This window comes from Nelumbo lutea, chromosome 3, assembly GCF_056320005.1.
Source record: "Nelumbo lutea isolate HS-2025 chromosome 3, American lotus-T2T, whole genome shotgun sequence".
NCBI classification, from domain to species: Eukaryota; Viridiplantae; Streptophyta; class Magnoliopsida; order Proteales; family Nelumbonaceae; genus Nelumbo; species Nelumbo lutea.
The window spans coordinates 68,835,871-68,861,924 of record NC_142686.1 but is presented as its reverse complement, the minus strand read 5'-3'; positions in this window follow the sequence as shown (position 1 = coordinate 68,861,924).

Here is a 26,054-nt window from a genome sequence, read left to right as displayed (position 1 = left end):
GCAAGAGCCACTGTCGAATCTGCATGGGCCAAGTACTTATGGCCCATGAACATTGCACATCACACATCCATACATCACATTCAGGGATAAATTGATCCAATCAATTAAATATCTATAAAGCCCATAATTAAAGCCCATTTTAATCCATAACATTAACAATTAATATTATCTAGGTATATAGGTCGAATTAGGGTTAAGCAGTTCGACCCATATAGCTTGCCTGCAAAAGAGGGCTTTTAGCAGTTTTAACAATTTAAAACTAGGCTTTATAGGTTGGGCCGAATTAAACTATTAATTAAATATCAATCCTTAGGCCCATCAGTGGGAAATTAGGGCTGACAATCAACCTCCATCAAACCCTAGATTCGGTCCAACCAGTTTGGGCCAATCTGGTTCGAATGGGTCTAGGGTTTGATCTTTAATTAAAGATTTAATCCAAGAAGCTGATATGAAATTAAATACTAATCAAGAAAAACAAGAATCAGTCAAAGAGGGTTGTTCGCACATTCCATCCTACAAAACAGTGGTTAGATCACAGTATGCTATTTCACAAACTGCAAATCGAAGATAACAATTTTCCCATATGCGAAATCTCCTTCCTACGCCGCCTTCTTCGATCCAAAAATAATAAAATAGAAACCCTAAAATTTCTATTAATATTACATCAGATCGAATCCTATACATTCAATCTAAAAAATAAAAAAAAATTATTTTACAAACCAAATGTAATGAATAAATCAAGAGACTGCAAATCGCAGGTTCACTACGCCAATCAAGAATCCGATCTCCACTTGTACGAACAACCCATAAATCAAGAAAATTATAAAGAACAATTCTAAATAAAATTCTAGATTTATAAAAAATAATTTCAGATTAATCGCCCTTTATCTAGGAAACAATTTTCCAGAAAAACCCTAATCTGCGCAAATCGAGTAGAACACCTTCTGCCCATTTGCGCAGGTTCAGATTTGGTTTAATTCGGTTCAAGACATGAACCATGGCTCTTATAACACTGAATGTATGAGAGATCCATCATATGGATGGCCAAACCTGGAAGGTAGGTTAGGCAAAATTTCAAAAATTTTCTCTCCCCTCATATGGGAATTGCATTCCCTGTTTTAGAAAATCTGCATTTTCAAGGATCAATCTTGAACCCTAAATTGAACCAGATCTGAAAATAGAAGCAGGAGAGGGATATACTTGATACAGAGAAACAATATCTCCCAATGGAGGTGAGGTGTTCATGCCCAAGGAAGGAACCAAAGATATCTCCCATTGAAGATGGCATAGTGTAGGATGGAGCACAATCAACAACGTTCTTCCAAAGAACCAGATTCTTCGCAAGAATCAGCTGTACGACACGTGAGAATGACTTCCAATCAGCCCTTTCACAAAGGACTGATATCAAGAACCATTCTTGATCACTTCTATTGTCATGGAGACGCACTGACAATGGCGGCACGGAGAAATCAATGCAGTCTTACTGGAAGCTGTTTTCTCTCTTATGTAATCTCTTCTCTATAGGTGAAAATGTGATCTTCTTAAAGGCTTCCGCCCCCTCCTCCTTTTATAACCTCAAAGGGATCATCTCCTAATCCCATTAGGAGTTGCTGATCCAAATCATATTTGGATCTGAATTCAACTTAAGTGATAAGGATAGACCCTTATCTTATCTGCAGATTAGATCAACCATCTCCTAATCTTATTAGGAGGTTTCCATATCAGAATCTGTACTAAGATGTGGACTCTCTGAGTGGATAGGGTTAAGACCCTATCCTATCTGCTAATCTAATCTCAGATCTGCCCCTTAATTTAATTGATCAAATAAGCCTAGTTCAAAATGGGCTTTAGGCTCAATAAGTATAGGTGCTCACTTAGCCTTCCCAACTACTGCCTAGTTGGGCTTCCTTGTTTGGCGTGGGACCCAAGCATTGATCTACACATCAGCCACAAGGGTTCGGCCCAGCCTTTGTTACAAGACCTAGCCAGATTCACTGGAAAGCTCAGTGAACCCCTTGAGCACATCACATGAACCCTATGGGCCCAACACTTACACTAAGTGGTCCCTGGGCCAAACCACCTTGTAACACCCAGGGACTGTGGGCAAATGCAAGATTAGCCCATCAGGTATTACCCTCAATGGTCTTACACTTAACCTCTCAACCCATAATGATCAAACACTGCCCAACAAGAGAGGTCCTCTCCCCCGGCTACAAGGAACAATACTGCACTCTCTACTCACATGGATCCCGAGAATTAAAACCTTTTTGCAAACAATTTGAAACCATAAAAATATATATATATATATATATATATATATATTTATATCCGTATATAAAATATATTTTGCAAAACAATTTTCAACGATTGAAATCGGCTGCTGGCGGTCTTGGTTTCCATTAGAGAGAGTGCATCCCCGATCATTACCTTTGTCCGACAATGGGGATGATCCTGTCACTATGATCATCCGCTCAGATGAATTCTCGGACTGTCTCAACATACCTATGTTTTAACCCCCGTTAATGATCTCACTGATTGGCGTATCAATGATCGCCCAATCCGACACCTAGTGCAGTATCATAATCGAGCCTAGGGGTCAGGTGTAACTTTCCAGTTTTGCCCACTAATCGCCAAGGTCCAGGGCAATACTGAAAGACTGGTCTGGTTCAAGGTTTCAAGTAAACCTACACTGCATGTACCTCAGGTCTCACCCTGGTAGTTGAGACAGGCCACCCCAACACTTGGCGGCACATCAGTGTTAGCCTTAGTAGGATAAATCTCCTTAGGCTTACCAAACGACTATGAACATTCTAAACTAACACGAGTCTCATAAGTGTCCAATTTAAGGGAATTACACAGAAATACACCATTATAACATTAATCAAATATGTACTTGATTCATTTACAATAAATGTCATAATGTACATCATTCTGATTGGAGCTAAGGGCATACAACTGTCTAAAAATTGTTAGCACTCAATTTTTGCTCGGTCTGTTGCTTGAACCTCAATTCACCCTGAATGCTTGGTCGGACCATTCCAATCACTCTGAAACATTCAAAAACCTAAAAAACATAACTTTTAGCCCAAAAGCCCTCAAATCAATGGTGAAATCTACCCAATACCAATCTGATGGCCCCAATCAACCCCCATATACACATCCACCCATAGATTAGACACTACCACTAGACCCTAGACATCCTTAAATGCTTGACCACAAAATCTCAACTCAAAATTCCTTTGTTTGCCCTCTCATCAAAACAAATATTCCATTTCAACCCCTGTTGTTAGTCTAAAATGCGCACAACCTAGATCCCCTTGATTTAAACACATATGAGTTAATGGGACCATATGATCGAGCCTTAGACACACCAAGACACTTGCCTATAAAGTCTTCCATTTTCCCTTCTATCAAACCAAGATTCAAGTTTGGATCTTATCATTGACCCATATTCCAATGATCTTGACTCCCCTGAACAGATCGGACATTACCACAAGATCCCTGATACCTTAAAATACCCCCTTGTAAAATTTTAGCCCAAAATACCCTTGTTTATCCCTCCATCGCAATAAGATTTCATTTCCAAGCTTTAAATTGATCGAATTAAAACCTTTCTAGATCTGCCGAATTTAGGCCAAGTTGGGCCAATCCAACCCTACCATTAAACTCAAAATTTCTAATAACCCAATCCTACCAAATTTTAACACAAAATACCCCTGCTAGACTACTCATCCAAAAAGATTCTATTTCGACCAATCTTAGTAGCCCCCCCACACAAAACCACCTTGTGCACTTAGACCTGTCTCAACCCGAGTCACAGGTTGGGCCACGTAGGAACGCGGGTCATGGATGGCACGACCCTCTTGATCGTGCCGTGTCATGCTAGCCCGTGGACTTCAAACCCCAGACCCAACACGACACAGGCCACTGTACCGGGCCTGGCATGGCTCGTGGGCTGTCGTGCCATGTCGGGCCACAGGTGGCCCAATCCAATTTACACCTCTAGGTGGTCTGAGGCTCATGCTTTGCTTGACAAAGTAGTACAAGGCTCAAGCTTGAGCTCGAGCTTGGTTGAAGTTAGAACCGATTTGAGAAAAATATTTTATAAGAATAAAAAATTATATATAAAAAATATTTTTTACTTGATATTTAAAGAATTAAAAATCATAATATTTTTATTATATATAATATTTTCTATAAGTTTATATATATATATTCGAGCTTGGCTCGCAAGCCTCATGAGTCGAGCTCTATTAGGCTCAAGCTCGATTCATTTATTAATCGAGCCTATAAATTGGGCTCGAGCTCAGCTAGTTTGAAATCAAGCCGAGCCGAGCTCAAGTAGCTCATGAAGAGCTCGACTCATGGCCACCCCTAATCTCAACCCTTCACACTTTTCAAAATTACCAAAATATCCCTAAACTTCCCAAAAATAAAAAAACATGCCACTAACTCCATATAAATTTAAGCTAAAGTTTTGAATTTGCCTTAATCCATTCAAATACACTATTCATTTCTCTTTCATTTGAACAAAGGCGATGGTGGTAGTAATCCCATTTAGACCCAATCTACTCTCTATCTCTCCCTCTCTCCCTTCTTCTTCTTCTTCTTCTTCTTCTTCTTCTTCTTCTTCCAAATCCATTGGAACCACTGCTCAGTCTCTTCTTCGATGGAACCCAAAGTAGAGCAATGGCGGTGATTCCTCTCAACACCGATCTTCCCCCTTGATATAGTGCGATATGGCCGAGCTATAGATGGTTGAGCTATTTTGTTCTGCAAGAGAGATAGAATTAGAGTGCCCAAGTTGTTTTTACCTGGGGTGGGCACTCTGATGCTTAAGTCAGAGAGTTGTTTGAGAATTCTTTTGGAGATAAGAGAGTCTGAGAGCTTAATCGCACGTACCTTCACTAGTAAGAATGGGGGCTTTATATAGATGTGAGTGACCTAGGTCTTCTCACAACGAGTCTCATGTTTTTGTGGAGCCGTTTATGCTCTCTTGGGAGAGTAATTACGTTGGTTACATAGTTTGCATAGGGGTTGCGGTCCATCTGATTAATTCTGATGCGTGCAATGCGGTAGGCTAGCCTAGTGGTCGATTCATAAGTGCTCCATAGATCTTAGGTTGATAACGTATCTATGAGACAAGTCAGCTGGCTCGCCTTGTAGGTCGCCATAGGTTCTTACAGCTTGGTCGGTCTCTAAGGTAGTTCACCATATACTCGGAGACCTGTTAACCCGGCCCATCCGAGGTAGTAGAGGTAAGCTTGGGTGAGGTGTTTTAGGTCGACTTGCCAAGCTGGTTCGCTTACTAGCGTCAAGGTGCCACTTGAAGGCCACGTGTCATGATGTAATTTGGATAACCAAATTACCCCTCATCAGTTGCCCTCACTCCCGAGCCTTCGTTAGCACGGTGAAGGGAGTAGTTCTCAATAAGGTAGTTGGTCTGAGTGGTTTGTAGGTCACTCGACTTGATCACCTGGTCTAGTCTGAGATTGGGCAAGACCGCAACAAATTTCAAATTTTGAATTCGAAAGGAGGGAGCACAGTGAGCGTCTAAAATTTAAATTCAAAATAGCATGCACGAGGAGGCGGCGTCTTGACCTTTGATCAACTGTTAGCGCATCCCAACCATTTGCCATTCTTCCCAATGAACTATGAATATGGGGTCCTCATTGAGGCCCTACTCGCATTGTTTTTGTATTTTTTTTTTCTGAGGAGGAGGGTAATCGATCTAAGAAGGTCTCGGTTGAGGTGTTGTTGTCTACTCGCCTATTAAAACTTTGTTCATCGCCAGTGCCAGTTTCCTTTGTCTCTTTTATTCAATGAGTAGATTCTCTATAAATATGTCTTTTGATCATTCGGAGGGTAGATCACTGGACTATAGGTGGGAAGGAGATGAGGGCTCTTTGGAAGAGGATTCTCAAGGAGAATCTATTGTGTCTCAGCTAGGGGCAGGAGTAGAGACCCAAGCAATGGAATCTCCCTTTGGTCCTATCGAGCTCTCTGGCGAGCGTATAGTAGAGTTGTATAGTATTTATTAGATACCTACCGAGTTTGACTGTATCCAGCCTGGCCCTGACGAGTATCCCTGGAGTCATGGCCGATATGCGGTCTATGTCTTTGAGGAGGCCTTGGTCGTTGGTCTCCATTTTCCCCTACACCCTTATATTCTTGTGGTGCTTTCACGCTATGGTGTCTCCTTAGGTTAGCTACATTCCAATGCAGTTCGAACTCTGGTGGGGCAGATTTCCTTGTGTCACCACTACAACTTCCCATTGGATTTAGATGTTTTCTCCGAGCTGTGCTCCATGAAAAAGGTCCCCAATGTTCCCTACTATTTTTATCTTCCCTTCTGAGGTGGCTATAAGATGTTAGTCAACTTTCCCTCCAAAGTTAAAGATCGGAAGAATAGGTACTTCTTCCTTTCTCATAGTAATGGATGGAATATGCATAATGTATGGTGAAGGGATTGCCAAAGTTTCAATGTAGAGTTTGATAGAGAGCTGCAACTTGCAGTTCAACATTTTGTTCGCTGGAAGTTTCTAGTAGAAAACCTTTGTATATACTTTTGATATTTAACTTTTTGGCTCAGCTAATTTCTTTTTCCCTCTTTTTTATGGAGTCTCTTTTGGTGGTATCTAAGAAGAAGGCCTCGAAGAAGAAGTGAAGATCATTCGTTAATGAAGGGCACCTCGACTAGCGCTGATGTGAGGTCACCGTCGATTGCCCCTCCTATCGTCAACCTCGAGGGAGGTAGCAACCCTATGAGTACCGACCGGGACTCCACAGGCCCTACTGCCTTTCAACCTCAGGTTGCCTAGGAGGAACGTGTTGCTGGCCCTTATACCTTGGACATACCTCACTTCATCCCGAATGTTGAAGTCTCTATGATTGATCGTCTAAATGACCCATATGTAGCTCTTCGAATGGGAAGGGGCATGCTGCTTCCGGAAGATGTGTGGTATTACCGTGGTTTGGACCTAGTCGACGTTGGAACTTGGATGAGTCATTGTATACTTCAGGTTTGTTCTCTTTCGAAGCTTCTGTCTTTTGGTTATGTGATTCTTGTTTTGGTCATAGCTTTCTTCTTTTGGTAGGTGAACACCATGGGGCAGGTACAACTGGATCGGGTCGCCTTGGAATAGAGAGAGAAAGTAGAGCTGCTGTCTAGTGTTGTCGTGTTGCAGAGCTTTTGTCTTTTGGTTATGTGATTCCTATTTTGATCATACCTTTCTTCTTTTGGTAGGTGAACACCATGGGGCAGGTAATATGGGATCAGGTCACCTTGGGCTAGAGAGAGAAAGCAGAGCTGCAGTCTAGTGTTGACGTGCTATAGTCTTAGATGTGAGAAATCCAGTTCAGTGCTAATGAGGACCGTCAGCGATTTATCGAGCTGAGCGGAAACATGTAGCGCAAGTTGGACGAGGCCAGGGAGATCATTACCGCCAAGAGTGCCGACTGGAAGAGAGGCGGACTAAGTATACCGAAGACATCCGCCGAGTAGAATTGATTGTTTGACAGTGTATGCCCTTAGCTCCAATCAGATTAATGTACATTATGTCATTTATTGTAAATGAATAATTGATTCATGTTATTATTAGTGTGTTTCTATGTGATACCCTTAATTTGTACACTTATGAGCCTTGTATTAGTTCATAATCTTCATTGCCATTGGATAGATCTAGGGAGATTTATCCTGCCAAGGCTGACATTGATGTGCCGCCAAGTTGGTTGGGGTGGCTTGTCTCAACAACTAGGGTGAGAATTGAGGTGCATGCAGTGTGGGTTTTCTTGAAACCCTGAACTAGACCAAATTCCAGTATTGCCCTGGACCTTGGAGATAGATGGGCAAACCTGGAATGTTACACCTGACCCCTAGACTCAATTATGGTACTGCACTAAGTGTTAGATTGGGCTGTCTTTGATATTCCAATTAGTGAGATCCTTAGAGGGGGTCAAAACCTGGGTATATTGGGATAGTCCGAGAATTTACTTGAGTGGGTGATCATAGTGACAGGATCAGTCCCTTTATCGGACAAAGTGAATAACTGGAGAATGCACTTTCTCTGGTGGAAACCTAAACTGTCAGCATTGGATTTCAAAAGTGTTTGAAATTTGTTTTTGCATATATATATATATATATATATATATATATATATATATATATATATATATATATTATGGTTTCAAATTGATTGCAAAAAGGTTTTAGTTCCCAGGATCCATGTGAGTAGAGAGTGCAACATTGTACCTTGTAGCCGAGGGAGAGGTCCTCTCTTGTCGGGCAGTGTTTGATCATTAAGGGTTGAGCGGTTAAGTGTAAGACCATTGAGGGTAGTACTTGATGGGCTAATCTTGCATATGCCTACAGTCTTTGGGTTTTCATAAGGTGGTTGGACCTAATGACCATTTAGTGTAAATGTTGGGCCCATTAAGAAACCATGATGATGGACTCAGGGGTTCACTATGTCCTACAGTGAATTCGGCTAGGCCTTGTAACAAAGGCTGGTCTGAACCCATGTGGCTGATGTCTAGATTGATGGTAGGGTCCCATGCGATACAAAGAGAGACAAGTTAGCTAGCATATTAAAGGGTAAGTGAGCAATATGACTTAATGGGCCTAAAGCCCATTTCAAACTGGGCTTAAGTCAGTTAATTAAAAAGGGGCAAAATCTGATTTATAACCTGATTAGGATTAGCTGAAGGATAAGATAAGTGTTATCCATTTAAGAGTCCAGATCCAATTATCAGATTTGGATCAAGAAACTCTCTCCTAGTTGGATTAGGAGGCCGATCCAAAGAAGACTATAAATAGGGGAAGAATTCCTCAGTTTAAACTCACTCAGCAACCTGCAGAATTCTCCCTAGTTCTTGCTGCCCCTTCCCAGTTCAATTTCCACCTGTGAAACTGATCAAGAAAGGTTCTTCATTTTGTTTCATGCTAGAAGAAACAATCTGAAGTCATGCTCACCAGCCCTTGTTCGATTCTTACTGAAGAATTCAGGTTCTTGTTGAAGAACCATCCTACTGATCCTGATTCACCATACATTGTGTCATCTGAAAGAATGGTAGGATCCATCGTATGGACACCAAAAATGTTGTTGAATGGGTGGGTGAATTTAAAAAATTTCCTACCTTTCTTCCTACTGGGAATCGCATTCCCTTATTTTAGAATCTAACATTCAAGGATCTACTCGAACCAAACTAGACCAGATTTGGACCAAAGATCAGGGGAAGGGTTATACCTGATATAGAGAATCAAAATCTCCCAACGTTGGTGTTCACACCAAAAGAAAGATCCAAGATCTGCTCCCATTGAAGATGACACAACGATAGTGGCGTAGAACCAACAGTGTACGTCTCACGTACCGAACTCTTCACAAGAACTCGTTGGAGGCTTAGAGCACCGAACCAAATCAGCCTTTTAGCAAAAACTGATATCAAGAACAGACTTCTTGATTCTCCCTTCAATGGAGTTTGAACTATGCAGCAAGGTGGCGACGGCTGGAGGAGATCCCTAAGCTGAAAGTGGCGTGAATTCAGTTTTCAACTTTAGGAGGATGAGATCCTATCTCAGATTGCAAAGAGTGTTCACTGCAAAACCCTAGGTCGAATTCTTGTAATTCTTTGTTAGGGTTTTCTTTTTTCTTAGTGATTAAGAAACCTCCTAATCCAATTAGGAGTTATCCCAATCCAAAACCCAAGGACTGTGGATAGATGCAAGATTAGCCCATCAGGTATTATCCTATATGGCCTTACACTTAACCTCTCAACCCATAGTGATCAAACATTGCCCAACAAGAGAGGACCGCTCCCTCGGTTGCAAGGAACAGTGTTGCACTCTCTACTCACATGGATCTCGGGTAGTAAAACCATTTGCAAACATTTTGAAACCATACATATCTATATATCATATATATAAATTTCGCAAAACAAATTCCAACGATTGAAATCAACTGACGACAGTTTGGCATCCCCGATCATTACCTTTGTTCGACAAAGGGGCTGATCCCGTCACTATGATCACCCACTCAGATGAATTCTCAAACTATCCCAACATAACACACAACATGAATCAAACATGTATTTTATTTATTTACATTAAATATCAAAAGTACATCAAAACTGATTGAAGCTAAGGGCATACAAAAACTGTTCAACATCATCTTCAATGGAGGCGGGTTTTGGTCTTCTCGTTGGGCATGAACACCTACATAGGGAGTTACTGTTACTTCGTATCAGGTATATCCCTCACTTTCCTTTTGGTTTCAGATCTGGTCCGATTTTGATTCAAAAATGAACCTTGAAAATGTAGTTTTCTAAATAAGGGAATACGATTCCTGGATGGGAGAGAAAGAAGTTTTTGAAATTTTGCCCAACCTTCCTGTAGGGTTCGGCCATCCATATGATGGACCTCCCATCCCTTCATTGGTAGTCATCAATCGTTTTTGCGACTCCTTCGAATATGCCCAGGAGAAGGTGGAGAATACAATCCTTGCAATGAAGAAGGGATTTAAGTGTTGTCACTGCTTCTTGAAGATGTTGCATCATGATTTTGACTTTAGCAGTTTCTCTGTCAACGACGTGATGAATGAGCTCACCGTGTAGGTTGATAAGGAGCCCTTAACTCCTGACGAGGATGAAGAAGTGGCTAGAACAGAAGAGGGCGAGGAGGGTGGCGATGTCGATGATGAGCTACAGGGCGATGACGAAGAATAGGTTGGCCTTGCTGATTTCTTTTCTTTTGATGTTTCTAGGATCATGCGAGCTCTTCTAAGTTGATGTTTCTTAGGCCTTCGTACCCTCAATGTTGAACTTTTGGGTGCTGAGTTTCTTTTTTGAATGTATCTCGGCCTTAGGCCTCCTTATATATATATGTCTTGACCTCTGTCCTTAGTTGCTTAATGAAATTTAGTTTTCCCGAATTTGCTATATTCTTCGGATGAAGTTTCATTCTGTTTAACTGCTGCGTAAGTTGGTTGAATTGTCGTTAGCTCAGCTGGGTGCCTTAGTGCAAAAAGAGTTGGTATGTAATAATGCTGCATTTTGATGCCTTAAGGGCATCAATTCATGGGTATTTTTGGCCTTAGACTAGTCAAATTGTGTCATTTTTTTAGTTAATTTCAATGTTGTGACCTCTGAGTGTTTTTGTGCAAATTCTATGCAAAACTGGGAAATTTTCATGGCTGAAATGCAACTTTTGGGAAGATGGTGTGAAGTCCAGTTGAGAGAGGAGCTGTTTTTGTGAAAAATTGAGAACAAGAGGGCGCCTCCTATCTACTAAACCCAGTTTGTTGCCCCTCCTACTGTATTAACATGCTCCCCATGCCTTAGTAACCCTAAGGCACCTTTTAACCCATTCTTTTCACTATTAGAAAACCCTAGCTTCCCTAGGTGTTTAATCTCCACCCTCCACTTCTTTTAATCTCAACCACTCATTATAGAGCACTATTTTTGTAGCTTTTAAACCCTAGGGCACCACCTAACTATTAATCCTCATCGTTCAGCCCCTCACCACTAGATCTCAGCCCTCCACTCCATCTTATATCTCAGCCATCCACTCTAGGGCACCACCCACCTCTTCTAATCTCTGCCTTTCAACCCTAAGCGCCTCAATCTCCTCCATTCATTTCTGGGCCCCCAAATCTCAGCCCTACATAATATTGGGCACCCTCTCCTTCTATTCTTAGCCTTAGGATCTCCCCAAAACCTTCCTAACCCTCTATTAGAAACCCTAGGGCATCCATAACTTTGCTAAAACCAAGTTGCCACCCCCATCTTTCTCTCTAATCCAAATTATATCCACCCTTCTCTATAATACCTAAGGGCTCCTGAGAAAGGGTTGGATTCTGCCCCTAGGTAAAACAGAAGGCTGATCTTGTGAAGTTCAAGGGTAGAGGAAGAGGAGGACACCCAGGCAAGAGTAGGGATTCCTACTAGCAGTTCACCAATACCACTACTGCCACCTCTAGAATCGGATCCCAGCCACTTCTATTTTATTGTAGTTTTAATTTATGTTCTTTCAATTCCAGTTTTGTTAATTACTTTCTGCAATTTATTTTCATTCTGTTTGATCTTCATTTTATTTTTTGCAGATCTGCAAATCGGCTAGGTAAGATAGAAGGCCTATCTCGAGAAATTCGAGGGTCAAAGGAGAGATCCGGAGACTGCTACTTCTGATTGGATTATTGATTTTTATTTCATTTCTTTTGTTTATTTATTTCTGTATTTATTTATGTTTTTTCACTTTTAAATTTCAGTACTATTTGAATTCTATATTCTTCTCAGTTTAATTAATTCATTTTTATATTTTTGCACTTCCCTCTTGTGTTCTCTTGTTTGGATTTGAGTGTATATTAATTTTTCCCTTGCTTCCCTATGGATATGACCCATTCTCACCCACTTACTGCGTTAGTAATTGTTTGAGAGTTGAAAAATTTTATAAACATTTAAACTGGTGTTTCGAAGTGCTTAACAACACACTCCGGATCACACTAGTATCCCTTTAGGCATTCTTTTATCTGAGCTATTAAGAGGTCAGCCTGGATGCCTTAGCAAATTTTTGCAAATCCACTGACGTAGCTTGGAACTTTTCTTTCTTGATTTCCTTTCAGAGATAGTATCTCCTTAGGTTTCTATAATCCATGCACGAAGTACCATCTTTCCCTCTAGTGTTTCAGAATTGTATGTGTTTTTGCCTATCACTCTAAAGACTCTATAAGGGCCTTCCTAGTTTGGTCCTAGCTTTCCCACTCCAGGCTCAGGCACCATAACCTTCCTAAGTACCAAGTCACCAACCTTGAATTGGCATCTCTTCACTCGGGCTTCTTCTAAAAAGTTGAGGTTGGTTCGTAGGTCTTCCTCATTAGTCTCTTCGTCAAAGGTCTCAGACCACAAGGTCGGTACTTCCCTCTATCGGTACCATAGCTTCAGTTCCATACGTCAAGTTGAAGGGTGTTTCACCTGTCGCCGCCTTAATGGTTGATCGGTAGGCCCATAACACACTGGGCAGCTCATCTGCCCACAAACCTTTTACTAGGGAAAGCCGAGCTTTAAGGCCATAGAGGATTTCTCGGTTTGTTACCTCGGCCTTGTTAGATAGTGTATGCCCTTAGCTCCAATCAGAATGATGTACTTTATGACATTTAATGTAAATGAATAAAATACATATTTGACCCATGTTATTGTGGTGTGTTTCTGTATAAACCCTTAAACTGGACACTTATGAGACTCGTGTTATTTTAGAATCTTCATAGCCGTTGGATAGATCTGGGGAGATTTATCTTGCCAAGGCTGACACTGATGTGCCGCCAAGTTGGTTGGGGTGGCTTGTCTCAGCTGCCAGTGTGAGACCTGAGGTACATGTAGTGTGGGTTTTCTTGAAACCTTGAACTGGACCAAAATTCCAGTATTGCCCTGGACCTTGGAGATTGATGGGCAAAACTGGAATGTTACACCTGACCCCTAGACTCAATTATGATACTGCACTAGGTGTCGGATTGGGTTGTCTTTAATATGCCAATCAGTGAAATCCTTAGAGGGGGTCAAAACATGGGTATGTTGGGATACTCCAAGAATTCATTTGAGTGGGTGATCATAGTGACAGGATTAGCCCCTTTGTCAGACAAAGTGAATGATCGGGGATGCACTCTCTTTGATGGAAACCAAAGCTGCCGGCAGCCGATTTCAACCGTTGAAATTTGTTTTGCAAAATATATTTATATATAGATATGCATGTATATATATATATATATATATATATATATATATATATATATATATATATATCTGGGGAGATTTATCTTGCCAAGGCTGACACTGATGTGCTGCCAAGTTGGTTGGGGTGGTTTGTCTCAGCTGCCAGTGTGAGACCTGAGGTACATGTAGTGTGGGTTTTCTTGAAACCCTGAACTGGACCAAAATTCCAGTATTGCCCTGGACCTTGGAGATAGATGGGCAAAACTAGAATGTTACACCTGACCCCTAGACTCGATTATGATACTGCACTAGGTGTCGGATTGGGTTGTCTTTAATATGCCAATCAGTGAAATCCTTAGAGGGGGTCAAAACATGGGTATGTTGGGATACTCCAAGAATTCATTTGAGTGGGTGATCATAGTGACAGGATTAGCCCCTTTGTTGGACAAAGTGAATGATCGGGGATGCACTCTCTCTGTTGGAAACCAAAGCTGCCGGCAGCCGATTTCAACCGTTGAAATTTGTTTTGCAAAATATATTTATATATAGATATGCATGTATATATATATATATATATTATGATTTCAAAATGTTTGCAAAAGGTTTTAATTCCCGGGATTCATGTAAGTAGAGAGTGCAACATTATTCCTTGTGACCGAGGGAGAGGTCGGCTTTTGTCGGGCAGTGTTTGATCATTATGGGCTGAGAGGTTAAGTGTAAGACCATTGAGGGTAATACCTGATGGGCTAATCTTGCATCTGCCTATAGTCTTTGGGTTTTTATAAGATGACTTGACCCAAGGACCATTTAGTGTAAATGTTGGGCCCATTAAGAACCCATGGTGATGGACTTTTGAGGTTCACTATCACCTACAGTGAATGCGGCCAGGCCTTGTAACAAAGGTTGTGTTGAACCCATGTGGCTGATGTGTAGATCAATGTTTGGGTCTCATGCCATACAAGGATATCCAACTGGGTAGCAGTTTGGAGGATAAGTGAGCATAGGGACTTAATGGGACTAAAGCCCAATTCGAATTGGTTTAATATGATTAATTAAAGTGGGGCAGTTATGGGATTTAGATCAGCTGATAGGATTAGGGAATGTCCCTATCCACTCAGAGAGTCCAGATCCAAATAGAGATTTGGATCAGGAAACTCCTAATCAGATTAGGATGGCTGATCTTTATTTGCAGATAAGATAAGGGATTATCATTATTTCTTAAAGAGAGTCCATATCCAAATACAAGATTTGGATTAGGAAACTCATAATGGGATTAGGAGAAGCTCTCATTAAAGCTATAAATAGAGGAGAAGGGTGAACCCCAGTTAATCCCATCAGATTACTGATACAAGAGAGAAGGCAACTCCAGTTAGACTGATGCCATCTTCTACTCTTGCCTTCTCCTGTTGCTGCCGCCATAGCCAGTTCGATCTCCACCTGTAGGAGCGATCAAGAAAGGTTCTTGATATCAGTTTTTGGAGAAAAACTGATTTGAAGTCATGCTCACTCGCCCTCCATCAGATTGTTGGTGAAGAATTAGGTTCTTGTTAAAGGACCACCCTGCTGATTCTACTCCACCCCTACACCATGTCATCTTCAGTGGGAGCAGTCTTTGGAGATCTCCTTGTGCGTGAACACCTTCATTGGGAGTTACTACTACTTTGTATCAGGTATATCCCTCTCCTACCTTTTGGTTTTAGATCTGGTCTGGTTTAGGGTTCAAGATTGATCCTTGAAAATGTAGTTTTCTAAAATAGGGAATGTGAATCCCACATGGGATAGAGAGAAATTTTTTGAAATTTCGCCCAACCACCTGTAGGGTTTGACTATCCATATGATGGATCTCTCATCCCTTCAGGCCTGACTATTCGCTTGAGGATGAGCAACCAAGGTGAAGTTTTGTGTTATACCCATCTCCGAACATCTAAACTTTGATGTCTTCGAACTGCTTGCCATTGTCTGAGATCAGTACCCTCGGTAGTCCGAATCTGCATACAATACTCCTCCAAGCCAATTGTTGTTGGTATGCTGCAGTCTGAATGTAGGTGAAGCAACAGACTTTTCTATTAAGTCGAGGTTGGCTCGTATGTCTTCATTGTTAGTCTCTTCATCGAACATCTTGAACCACAAGGTCGGTACTTCCCTCTTTGTTGGTACCACAACTTCAATTCCATACATCAAGTTGTAGGGTTTTTCACCTTTTGTCATCTTGATGGTTGTTTTGTAGGCCCATGGCACATTAGGCAGCTCACCAACCCGCAAACCTTTAGCTTGGGAAAGCCAAGCTTTAAGGCCATAGAGGATTGCCCGGTTTGTTACCTCGGCTTGACCGTTAGCTTGAGGATGAGCGCCAAGGTAAAGTTTTGCTTTATGCCCATCTCCACACACCAATTTTGAAATTTGATGTCTTCGAACTACTTGCCATTGTCTAAGATTTGTACCCTCGGTAGTCTGAATTTGCATACAATACTCCTCTAGAAGAATTTCTGAATGTTTCGAGTTGTGATAGTCAGTAACGGCTCGACCTCTACCCACTTCGTAAAATAGTCTACTGCTACTACTAAAAATCTTCTCTACCTAGTCGCTGGTGGGAAGGGGCCAGTATGTTAATTCCCCATTATACAAACGGGCATGGACTGGTAAGGTATTTCAGGTTGGCAGTTGGTTGGTGCAAGATGTTGGCATGTCGCTGACATTTGTCACACTTTCATACGAGCTCGATTGCATTTTCCTTTACCATGGGCCAATAGTACCCTTGTCGTAAGGCCTTTTTAGGCAAGTGTCCTACCCCCAAGTATCCTCCGCAGAGCCCTTTGTAAATCTCGTGTAACACTTGGAATACTTCATCTTAGTGTAGGCAATGCAGGTTGGGGAGTGTGAGTGACCTTCAATATAGATGCTTACCTATGATCATGTAGCAAGCTGCTTGTCGTTCCATCCTTCATGCCGCATTGCGTTCCTTCGATAATATTCCATGGTGTAGATAATCAACAAGCGGATCTATCCAACTTGGTTCTGTTGTCACCACTTGGATAACCTCTTTTGCTGCCCTTTTCTATAGTTGGGTGTGGTAGGTCTTCTATGTAGACTATCCTTCTCATCGATTGATTGCACTATCCAACTTGGAGAGTGCGTTGGCCTCAGTGTTTTCTGATCTTGGGATCTGTTGGATGTACCAAGAGTGAAAGATGGGTTGGAGTTCCCTTACTTTGGCTAAGTAGGCCGACATGGCGGGCTCCCAAGCCTCATACTGTCCATTCACTTGGTTGACCACAAGTTGCGAGTCACTGCATACTACAAGGTATTTAGCCCTGACTTCCTTTGCTAGTGATAGCTTGGCTATGAGTGCTTCATACTTGGCTTCATTGTTCAAAGCTCAAAATAAGAACCAAAGCACGTATTCCATCGTTACTTCACTAGGTTCATAGAGGACTAACCAGCTCTACTTCCGCTCTGGTTGGACGAGCCATCCACGTGGAGGATCCAAGGCTCCTCGCTCCAGACAGGGCTTTCCCGAGCTAGGGCAGGTGACGTGCTGATTGAGGCCTCCGAGGTGGTTACTAGGTCGGTAACTTTAGGGGTCAGTTAGCTGAAGGTATACTTGGTGATGAAGTCATCTAGGACCTACACCTTGATTACTAGTCGTGGCTTATACCAGATATCATACTCACTGAGCTCGATTGCCCACTTCGTAAATCCCCCTAAGACCTTAGGCTTTTGAAGGGTTTGCCTCAAAGGCCAGTCGGTCAAAACTACGATAGTGTGAGTCTGGAAGTAGAGCAAAGGAGGAATTCCAAATCGTCAGCCTGAACCAGAACTCTAATGAGGAGACTTGCTTTTCCTTATTGGCAAGTTGCTTCGTTGGCTTCTCTATGGTTGACTTCTCTTTGGCGACTTGCTTCTTTGCTTTGACTTACTACTTCATGCTTCTTCTTTTACCATTCTCTCTTTCTAGACAACTCTGACCGTGATCCCATGGCTTCTTCTGCTTTTATGAATTTATATGCTACTGTGAGGAATTTTTCCACAGTAGCCGAGGGTTTAGTTCAATTTCCTAGCATAGGTCATGGTGACGTAAGCCATTCTTGGTCGTGGTGAGTTGTGTTGCTGGGTCTATGGTTGAATTCGAGCCAAGTTGTATTGCTGGGTCTCCTAGGTTGGTTATTAAATGGAGCTTGTGGGACATCTCCCACTACTCCTGAGCTCTCTTCATCAAGAACAACTTCTTGACGATGATTGTTTAGGATGTAATATTCTTCCAAGAAATGGGCATTTTGACTACAGAACACCTTCTGTTCTCCTGGGTCATAAAATAAATACCTTACAGAGCCTTTTTGGTAACCTACAAATAGGCAACGATTGGTCTAAGCTTCCAATTTGTCAACACTTATTCTTTTAACATGTGTCGGACAACCCCAAATCTTTGAGTGTCTTACACTTGGTTTCTTATTGATCCAAAGCTCATAGGGAATTTTTGGAACGGATTTGGTTGGAACCCGATTTAGCACGTATATCATAGACTAATGCGTAACACCAAAAGGATGTGGTTAATTCCAAGTGTACGAGAAGTGATTGGACCATATCCAATAAAGTCTAGTTCCTCCTTTCTGACATACCGTTTAATTGTGGTGTAGTAGGAGGAGCTAGTTGTGATACTATCCCATTTTCTTTTAAGTAGTCCCTAAATTCGTCAGAAAGATATTCGCCTCATCGATTTGATCGAAGGGCTTTAATGTGTCTCCCTAACTTTTTCTCGACCTCTTGCCTGAACTCTTTAAACTTTTCAAAGGATTCAGACTTGTGTTTCATTAGGTACACTTAACCATACCGAGAGTGATCGTCGGTGAATGTTATGAAATAAACGTGCTGGTTACATGCCCTAACATTAATGGGACCACATACATCAGTATGTATATGGTCAAGTGTGCCTGTTGATCTTTCAGGCTTACCGTTAAATGGCCATTTCGTCATCTTAAGGTTCATAGGTTGGAAGATCTTCTACAGTTAGAAAATCCAAAGGACCATCTTTTACTAACCTTGTGATACGATCTATATTAATGTGGCCAAGTCGGTAATTCCACAGGCACGTGGGATTAACTATATAACGAGTTCTTTACTTGGGGGGTTATTATCCGATGAAGTTTTGGTTTTATTTGTTTCTAGAGAATGATGGAGAATAGAGAGACAATTCTCAAGTTCTTCGTATGCGAGGAATTTGTTATTTCTTTTTATAGTAATCATATTAGTAAAGAGAACAGAATATCCATCTGCACATAGTTTTGAAACAAAAATCAAAGTTCTTCTCAAATTGGGTACATAAAGACATTCTTTTAATGTAATTGCTCATTCTCTAAAATACAATTCTACAATTCCTATAGTTGTAGTTGCAATGCTTGCAGAATTCCACAAGTAAAGAATCACTTCACCATCACTCAGTCTTTTGCTTGTCCTGAACCCTGACAATGTGTTACATGCATGAGTAGAAGCCTTAGAGTCAATACACCAGGAAGCATAAGTCACTAACATATTGGTTTCTATGACAAAGGATTTGAAATTACCTTGTTTCTTGGTCTCCAAGTACTGAGGACAGTTCCACTTCCAGTGGCTAGCCTATTTGCAGAAGTGACAAGCATCTGATGCTTGTCCTTCCTCTGCCTTTTAGGCTTGCTAGTTTTCCTCTGAGGTTTCTTCTTTGCCTTCTTCTTCTTCTTGCCTGATTTTCCACCTTCAACAAGCATGGCAATGGGCTCATCCTTCTTTATCAGTTCCTTGGCCCTCTACAACATATTGTTGAGTTCTTTGATACTAATATTTAGCTTGTTCATATTGTAATTCATGATGAACTGATTGAAGGAAGGAGGCAAAGAGTTCAGGATGGCATCAACTTTGGTGACATGATCTAACCCACATCCAAGAGACTCTAGTTCATTGATGTATCCCATCATCTTAAGACAATGGTCACGAACTAGCTGGTTCTTGGACATTTATGCGATCACAAACCGTTTTAGGACCTTCTGATGAGTAGTCTGATTCTGCTCCTCATACATTGTCCTTAGACTATCCAAGATATCTTTGGACAGTTCAATTTGATCAAATTGTTGTTGTATCTGATTGTCCAAGGAGGCTATGATATAGCACCGGGCAAGAGAGTTCTTCTCCTCCCATTCTTGATATTCCATCTTACGGGCCTCAAAGCCCTATCACCCGAACGATCTGGAGCAGGGTTCTTAGCAACCATGTCCAATTTCTCGAACATTAGGACCAGCATAAGGTTACGATACCAATTAACGTAATTTGGGCCCTTAAGCCTATTGTCGTCCAACAGTTTGGCAAATTGTCCGTTTGCCATTTATGATAAAGTCAAATCAAATATTAGTCAACAACCTGATTTGATTCATGTTATCTACATAGATATAGATTTTAATCTATGTTCCATTTCCATTTGTTCATCTCTAAGATTTCCTTCCTATCTCAGAGACAAAGACTGCGAACTTTGTCTCTAGTAATGTGGGAAACCACATATGGTGCAAGGAGCCAACTGTTTCAATTGCATAACCCCACTACCTTCTGTGAAGGATCACATCCACTCATCTCATGTGCTTTCCCTTTGGCCTCTGTCAAAAGGTTCATTGCCATTTTAGGTTAAACCTTTTTGTCCAATGAGTGTTTACCCATCATATCCGTGAATGCCAAGGTACCGTGAGAGAGTCTTCCATTTTAGGATAGGCCTTCCCACATCGGTCTATGACACCCCTATCATCTTATGAAACAATCCAACGGATCCAGAAACAAATGGATATCACAATTTTACGATGCATTTCCTTATTACTGAATGACCCATCTTCATGTTAATGATGGAAGTCCTTTAGAGAATTCATCATATGAATCTCCCTATCACAGACATTCATATTTTAGTGGAGGGAATGAAATATTTTGCCCAAGTTTTATTTAGGTCAAACCAAAGTCGCTCCATTGATTTTCTCAAAGGCAGATTTAAATGGGCCCTAAATGGTTAAGATTCCACACGGTTCTTCTTAGGGAGGCAGCTGATGTAGGGCCCACCAAATGGGGAGATCGTCCAATGATTTTAAGGACACCATGGCAATGATGTGCATTCAGCCATGGTGTGCGAAAGAGACATTATTGAAATAATCATGGATCGCAGCACATCACACATCCATACAACACATGCAAGAAATAAATTGATCCAATTAATTAGAATATCTGTAAAACCTTAATTAATTAGATTAAATCAGCATCAGCCCAACAGAGCCCATAATGTTATCATATGACATTATCTAGGTACATGGGCTGTATTGCAAAAGGCAGTTCGGCCCATGTAGCTAATTTAGGGCTGATTCAGTCATTATCATATTAAAATTAGGTTTTACAGAGGTGGGCCGAATTAAAGATTGAGGTGGGCCATCAACTCTCTGGCTTGAATCAAAATAGGGTTAGAAAAACCAACCCCATCGAACCAACAATTCAGCCCTATCAGTTTGGACCAAATCTGGTGTAAATCGGCCCAAGTTTTGGTGTCCAATTCAAGATTTAATTCAAGAATAATGATCTGAAAATAAATTAATTCAAGATAATCAAATTATTAAGAAACTAAAATCAGAGGGCTGCACTGTGATTTTCTTGGATATCTTGCAAACCTGCAAAGCATAGTTAATCACAGATTGCAGAATCAATATCTGCAAAATCATAGATCGCAGAACTTGTTTCTGCGAAAATTTCTTCTGCTCTGTTGCGCGCTCCAGCGATCTCCAAATGGAATTAAAATAGAAAAACCTAATTTTTCTATTATTACATCACCTCAAATTCCTATATAATTTGTCTAAAATAAAAAAAAAATTATTTACAGACCAAAATTGAATAGAATAGAAATCGTAGGGTGTACCAATCTTGGCACCATAAAGATTCACTCTCCATCACGTGTGCAGCCCAAAAATTCAAGAAAAATTCATAGAACAATTCTATAAATATCAGAGAATAAAAAAGGTTTATTTTTCAGATCATCTACCTATAATCTGGGAGCCAATTCTCAGAAAAAGCACTAACTACGCAAATTAGGTAGAACACCTTCTGCCCATATGTGCAGGTTAAGATATTTAGAAAACTTCATTTTCAAGGTTCGTTCTTGTAACCAAACCAGACCAAATCTGAAACCATATTAAGGGTGGGATATACCTAATACATAATCCACGCAAGAATGCTCCTCCCAACATAGGTGTTCACGCCCAAAGAGAGTACCAAATGCTCCTTCCACTGAAGATGACACAACTTAGGGTGAGGCAGAATCAACAGGTAGTTCTTCACCAAGAACTAGTGATTCTTCAACAAGAATCAAATAGGACAATGAGCACAACTTCTAGATTGTTTCTTCTCACAAGAAACAATATCAAGATCCAATCTTGATCGAATCCAAGAACTAGAGATTGAACAAGGTGGGGTGGCAATTCAGGAAGAAAAAAAGCAGAAGGCAAAAGCAGTTTAACTATGTTGTCTTCTCTCTGTATTCAGCAAATGTGTCTTTGAAGGTTTGCCCTGCTCTCTTATTTATAGCCTTAAAGAGACAATTTCCTAATCCCACTAGGAGTTTCCTAATCCAAATCTTTTATTTGGATCTGCACTCTTTAAGTGATAAGGATGACCCCTTATCTTATCTGTAGATAAAGATCAGCCTTCCTAATCAAATTAGGAGTTCCTTTGATCCAAAATATTTATTTGGATCTGGACTCTTTAAATGAATAGGATAATCCCTTATCTTATCTGCTGATCCAAATCCCAGATCTGCCCCTATTTAATTAATCTAATTAACCCAGTTTGAAATGGGCTTTTAGGCTCATTAAGCTTTTAGGCTTGTTTCCTATCTATTGCTGGCTAGCTTGGCTCTCTTTGTTTAGCGTGGGACCTATCATTAATCTACACATCAGCCACATGGGTTCAGCCTTGCCTCTATTACAAAGTCTGACCAAATTCACTACTGAGTACAGTGAACCCCTGAGTCCATCACTATGAGCTCTTAATGGGCCCAACATTTACACTAAATGGTCATTGGGTCCAGCCATCTTATGAAGGCCCAAGGACTGTGGGTAGATGTAAGATTAGCCTATCAGGTATAATCCTCAATGGTCTTACACTTAACCTCTCCCTCGGATGTAGGGCGCAATGTTGTACTCTCTACTTACATGGATCCTGGGAATTATAACATTTTGCAAACATTTTGAAACCATATTATATATATGTATATCTCTATATAAATATATTGTGCAAAAAAAATTTTAACGATTGAAATCAACTGCTGGCAGTTTAGGTATCCATTAGAGAGAGTGCATCCCTGATCATTCACTTTGTCCGACAAAGGGGCTGATCCTGTCAATATGATCACCCACTCAGATGAATTCTCGGACTGTCCCAACATACCCAAGTTTTGACCTCCTCTAAGGATCACACTGATTGGCATCTCAAAGACAACCAAATCCGAAACCTAGTGCAGTATCATAATCGAGTCTAGGGGTCAGGTGTAATATTCCAGTTTTGCCCATCTATCTCTAGGGTCCAAGGCGATACTAGAATTCTAGTCCGGTTCAGGGTTTCAAGAAAACTCACACTGCATGTACCTTAGGTCTCACCCTGGCAGTTGAGACAAGCCACCCCATCCAACTTGGCTGTACATCAATGTCAGCATTGAAAGGATAAATCTCCCTAGATATATCCAACAACTATGGGGATTCTAAACTAACTCGAGTCTCATATGTGTCCAGTTTAAGGGTATTATACAGAAGCACACCATAATAACACGAATCTAATATGTACTTTATTCATTTATAATAAATGTCATAATGTACATCATGCTGATTGGAGCTAAGGGCATACACTGTTTAATAGTTTTTAGAGGGTTGGTTGCATGAGGAAGCCATAGGTATCAATATGTGAAATTATAGAAAGAACGAGAACTTAGCTTTTTTGTATCGTTGTTCCCACAGACGACACCAATTGATGTAGCACGATCTGGCTGTTCTCGCATGTCTGATGACTTGGATGCTCGCCTTGTTAGAGGCCAAGTTGTGCTAGGCTGAGCTGTTTTGTTTTGCAAGAGAGATAGAGTTAGAGTGCCCAGGTTGTTTTTACCCAGGGTGGGCACTCTGATGCTTAAGTTAGAGAGTTGTTTGAGAATTCTTTTGGAGATAAGAGAGTTTGATAGCTTAATCGTGTGTACCTTCACTGGTAAAAATGAGGTCTTTATATAGATGTGAGAGACCTAGGCCTTCATACAACATGCCTCACGTTCTTATGGAGCCGTTTCCGCTCTCAAGAGAGTAATTACATCGGTTACATATTCTATGCGGGGGTTATGGTCATTTGAGTATTTTTGATGCGTGCGATGCGGTAGGCCGACCTGACGGTTGATTAATAAATGCTCTAGAGATCTCGGGTTGATAATGTATCTATGAGACAAGTCAGTTGGCTTGCCTTGTAGGTCGCCATAGGTTCTTACAGCTCGGCCAGACTCTAAGGTAGGTCGACATATGCTTGGAGACCTGTTAGCCCGACCCGGTCGAGGTAGTAGAGGTTAACCTGCACGAGGTGTTTTAGGCTGACTTGCCAAGTTGGTTTGCTTACTTAGTGCTGAGGTATCGCTTAAAGCGCACACATTGTGTTATTCAGAGGACCAAATTACCCCTCATCAGAAGGCCGCGTGTCTTGCTAATGTGGCGGGCTGTAATTGTGACAAAACAAAATGATAGCCTATGCATCTTCACTTAAGAGGAGACATTGCTTTCGTCCTCACAATGATGCTGCTTCACACGACACTACTGTCCACAACCGGTAAGTCCGCCGTCAACACCACTAATCTTCTGTTTGAAACTGAAAAGTTTGTTTGTTCGTCATCAATTTCTCAACTGACGAAACAGTGGTTGTTTTTGCAGACCTATATCTTGTTACTACTTCTTTGCACTACGAATTTCTTCTAGTCATCAAAGGTATGTATGCCGGTTACTATTCATTCATTAACATACTAGAGTTTCTTCTCCATTCTTCTATGATTCCAATGGTTTTGTAAAGCTTCCTTTTCCCTAGAAAAGGGATGGTGAGGAGCTATGGTGGTGGTAAGAAGGCTTAAGCATTACAAGGTGTCAGAAGGGAATGAAAGGTGGTATTTCCATAGTAGATGAAGTTGGTTCTTGATTAGGTGCCTTACATTGAAAGAGCCACCTTTTTGTAGGCTAGAACTGCTTCATGAGGAGTGTCGAAGGTCCCCATCTAGTGCCTCTCCTTGGTCATAGGGTTTTTTATCTCAGTGGCATATCGGCCCCCAAGCTGGTGCCTGAGACCGTAAAACTTCCTAGCTCCACGTGTTTCCTAAGGCCTCTTAACTCAATCGACTGAGGTGTGGATCGTTAGACTAGACACTAGAGTAGAGAGAAACCCATTTGAGCTGACCTAGTTTCTTTGATTTTGAAGGTTTGTCCTAGGTTTTGCTCATCAACATTGTGGAAACAATTAGCAGTGAAAGAAATATAGTTTAGTAGGTGGGTTGGGGATGTGATAAGGAATGTGAAGGGAAAGGGTGATCCATTATATGGATGGTTGAACCATATAGGGAGGATGGACAAAATTTCAAAAATTTTCTTTCACCCTTTCGGGAATCCTATTCTCAGTTTTAGAAAAACTACATTTTCCTGGAATCATTCTTGAACCAAACCATATCAAATGTGAAACCAAACATTAAGGAGATGAATACCTAATACAAAATCCATGCAAGTAGCTCCCAATGTAGGTGTTCACACCCAAATAAGTAACCAAATCCCACTTCCACTAAAGATGATAGCTTAAGATGAGGCAGGATTAGCAAAGAGGTTCTTCAGCAAGAACACCAATTCTTCAGCAAGAATCAAGCAAGGGATGTGAGCATGACTTCAAGATTGTTTCTTCAAGCAAGAAACAATATCAAGACTCAATCTTGATCATGTCCAAGAACTGGAGATCGAATAGGGTAGGGGTGGCAAGAGTAGAGGGAGAAAAACTACAATAGAAGAATTCACCTATTGAGGAATTCGCCCCCTCATTTATAACCTTTTTAGGATCAGCTTCCTAATCCAATCAGGAAGGGGTTTCTGAATCCAAATCTGTATTTCGATCTGGACTCTTAAGTGGATAAGACTTTTTTTATCCTATTGCTGATCCTATTGCTGATCCTAGTTTGAAATAGGCTTTAGGCCCATTAAGTCTTAAGGCTCACTTCCCTTTTAAATGTTGGCTAGTTTGACTCTCTTTGTATGGTGTGAGACCCTAACATTGATTTTCACAAAAGCCATATGGGTTCAGTCTAGCCTCTGTTACAAGGC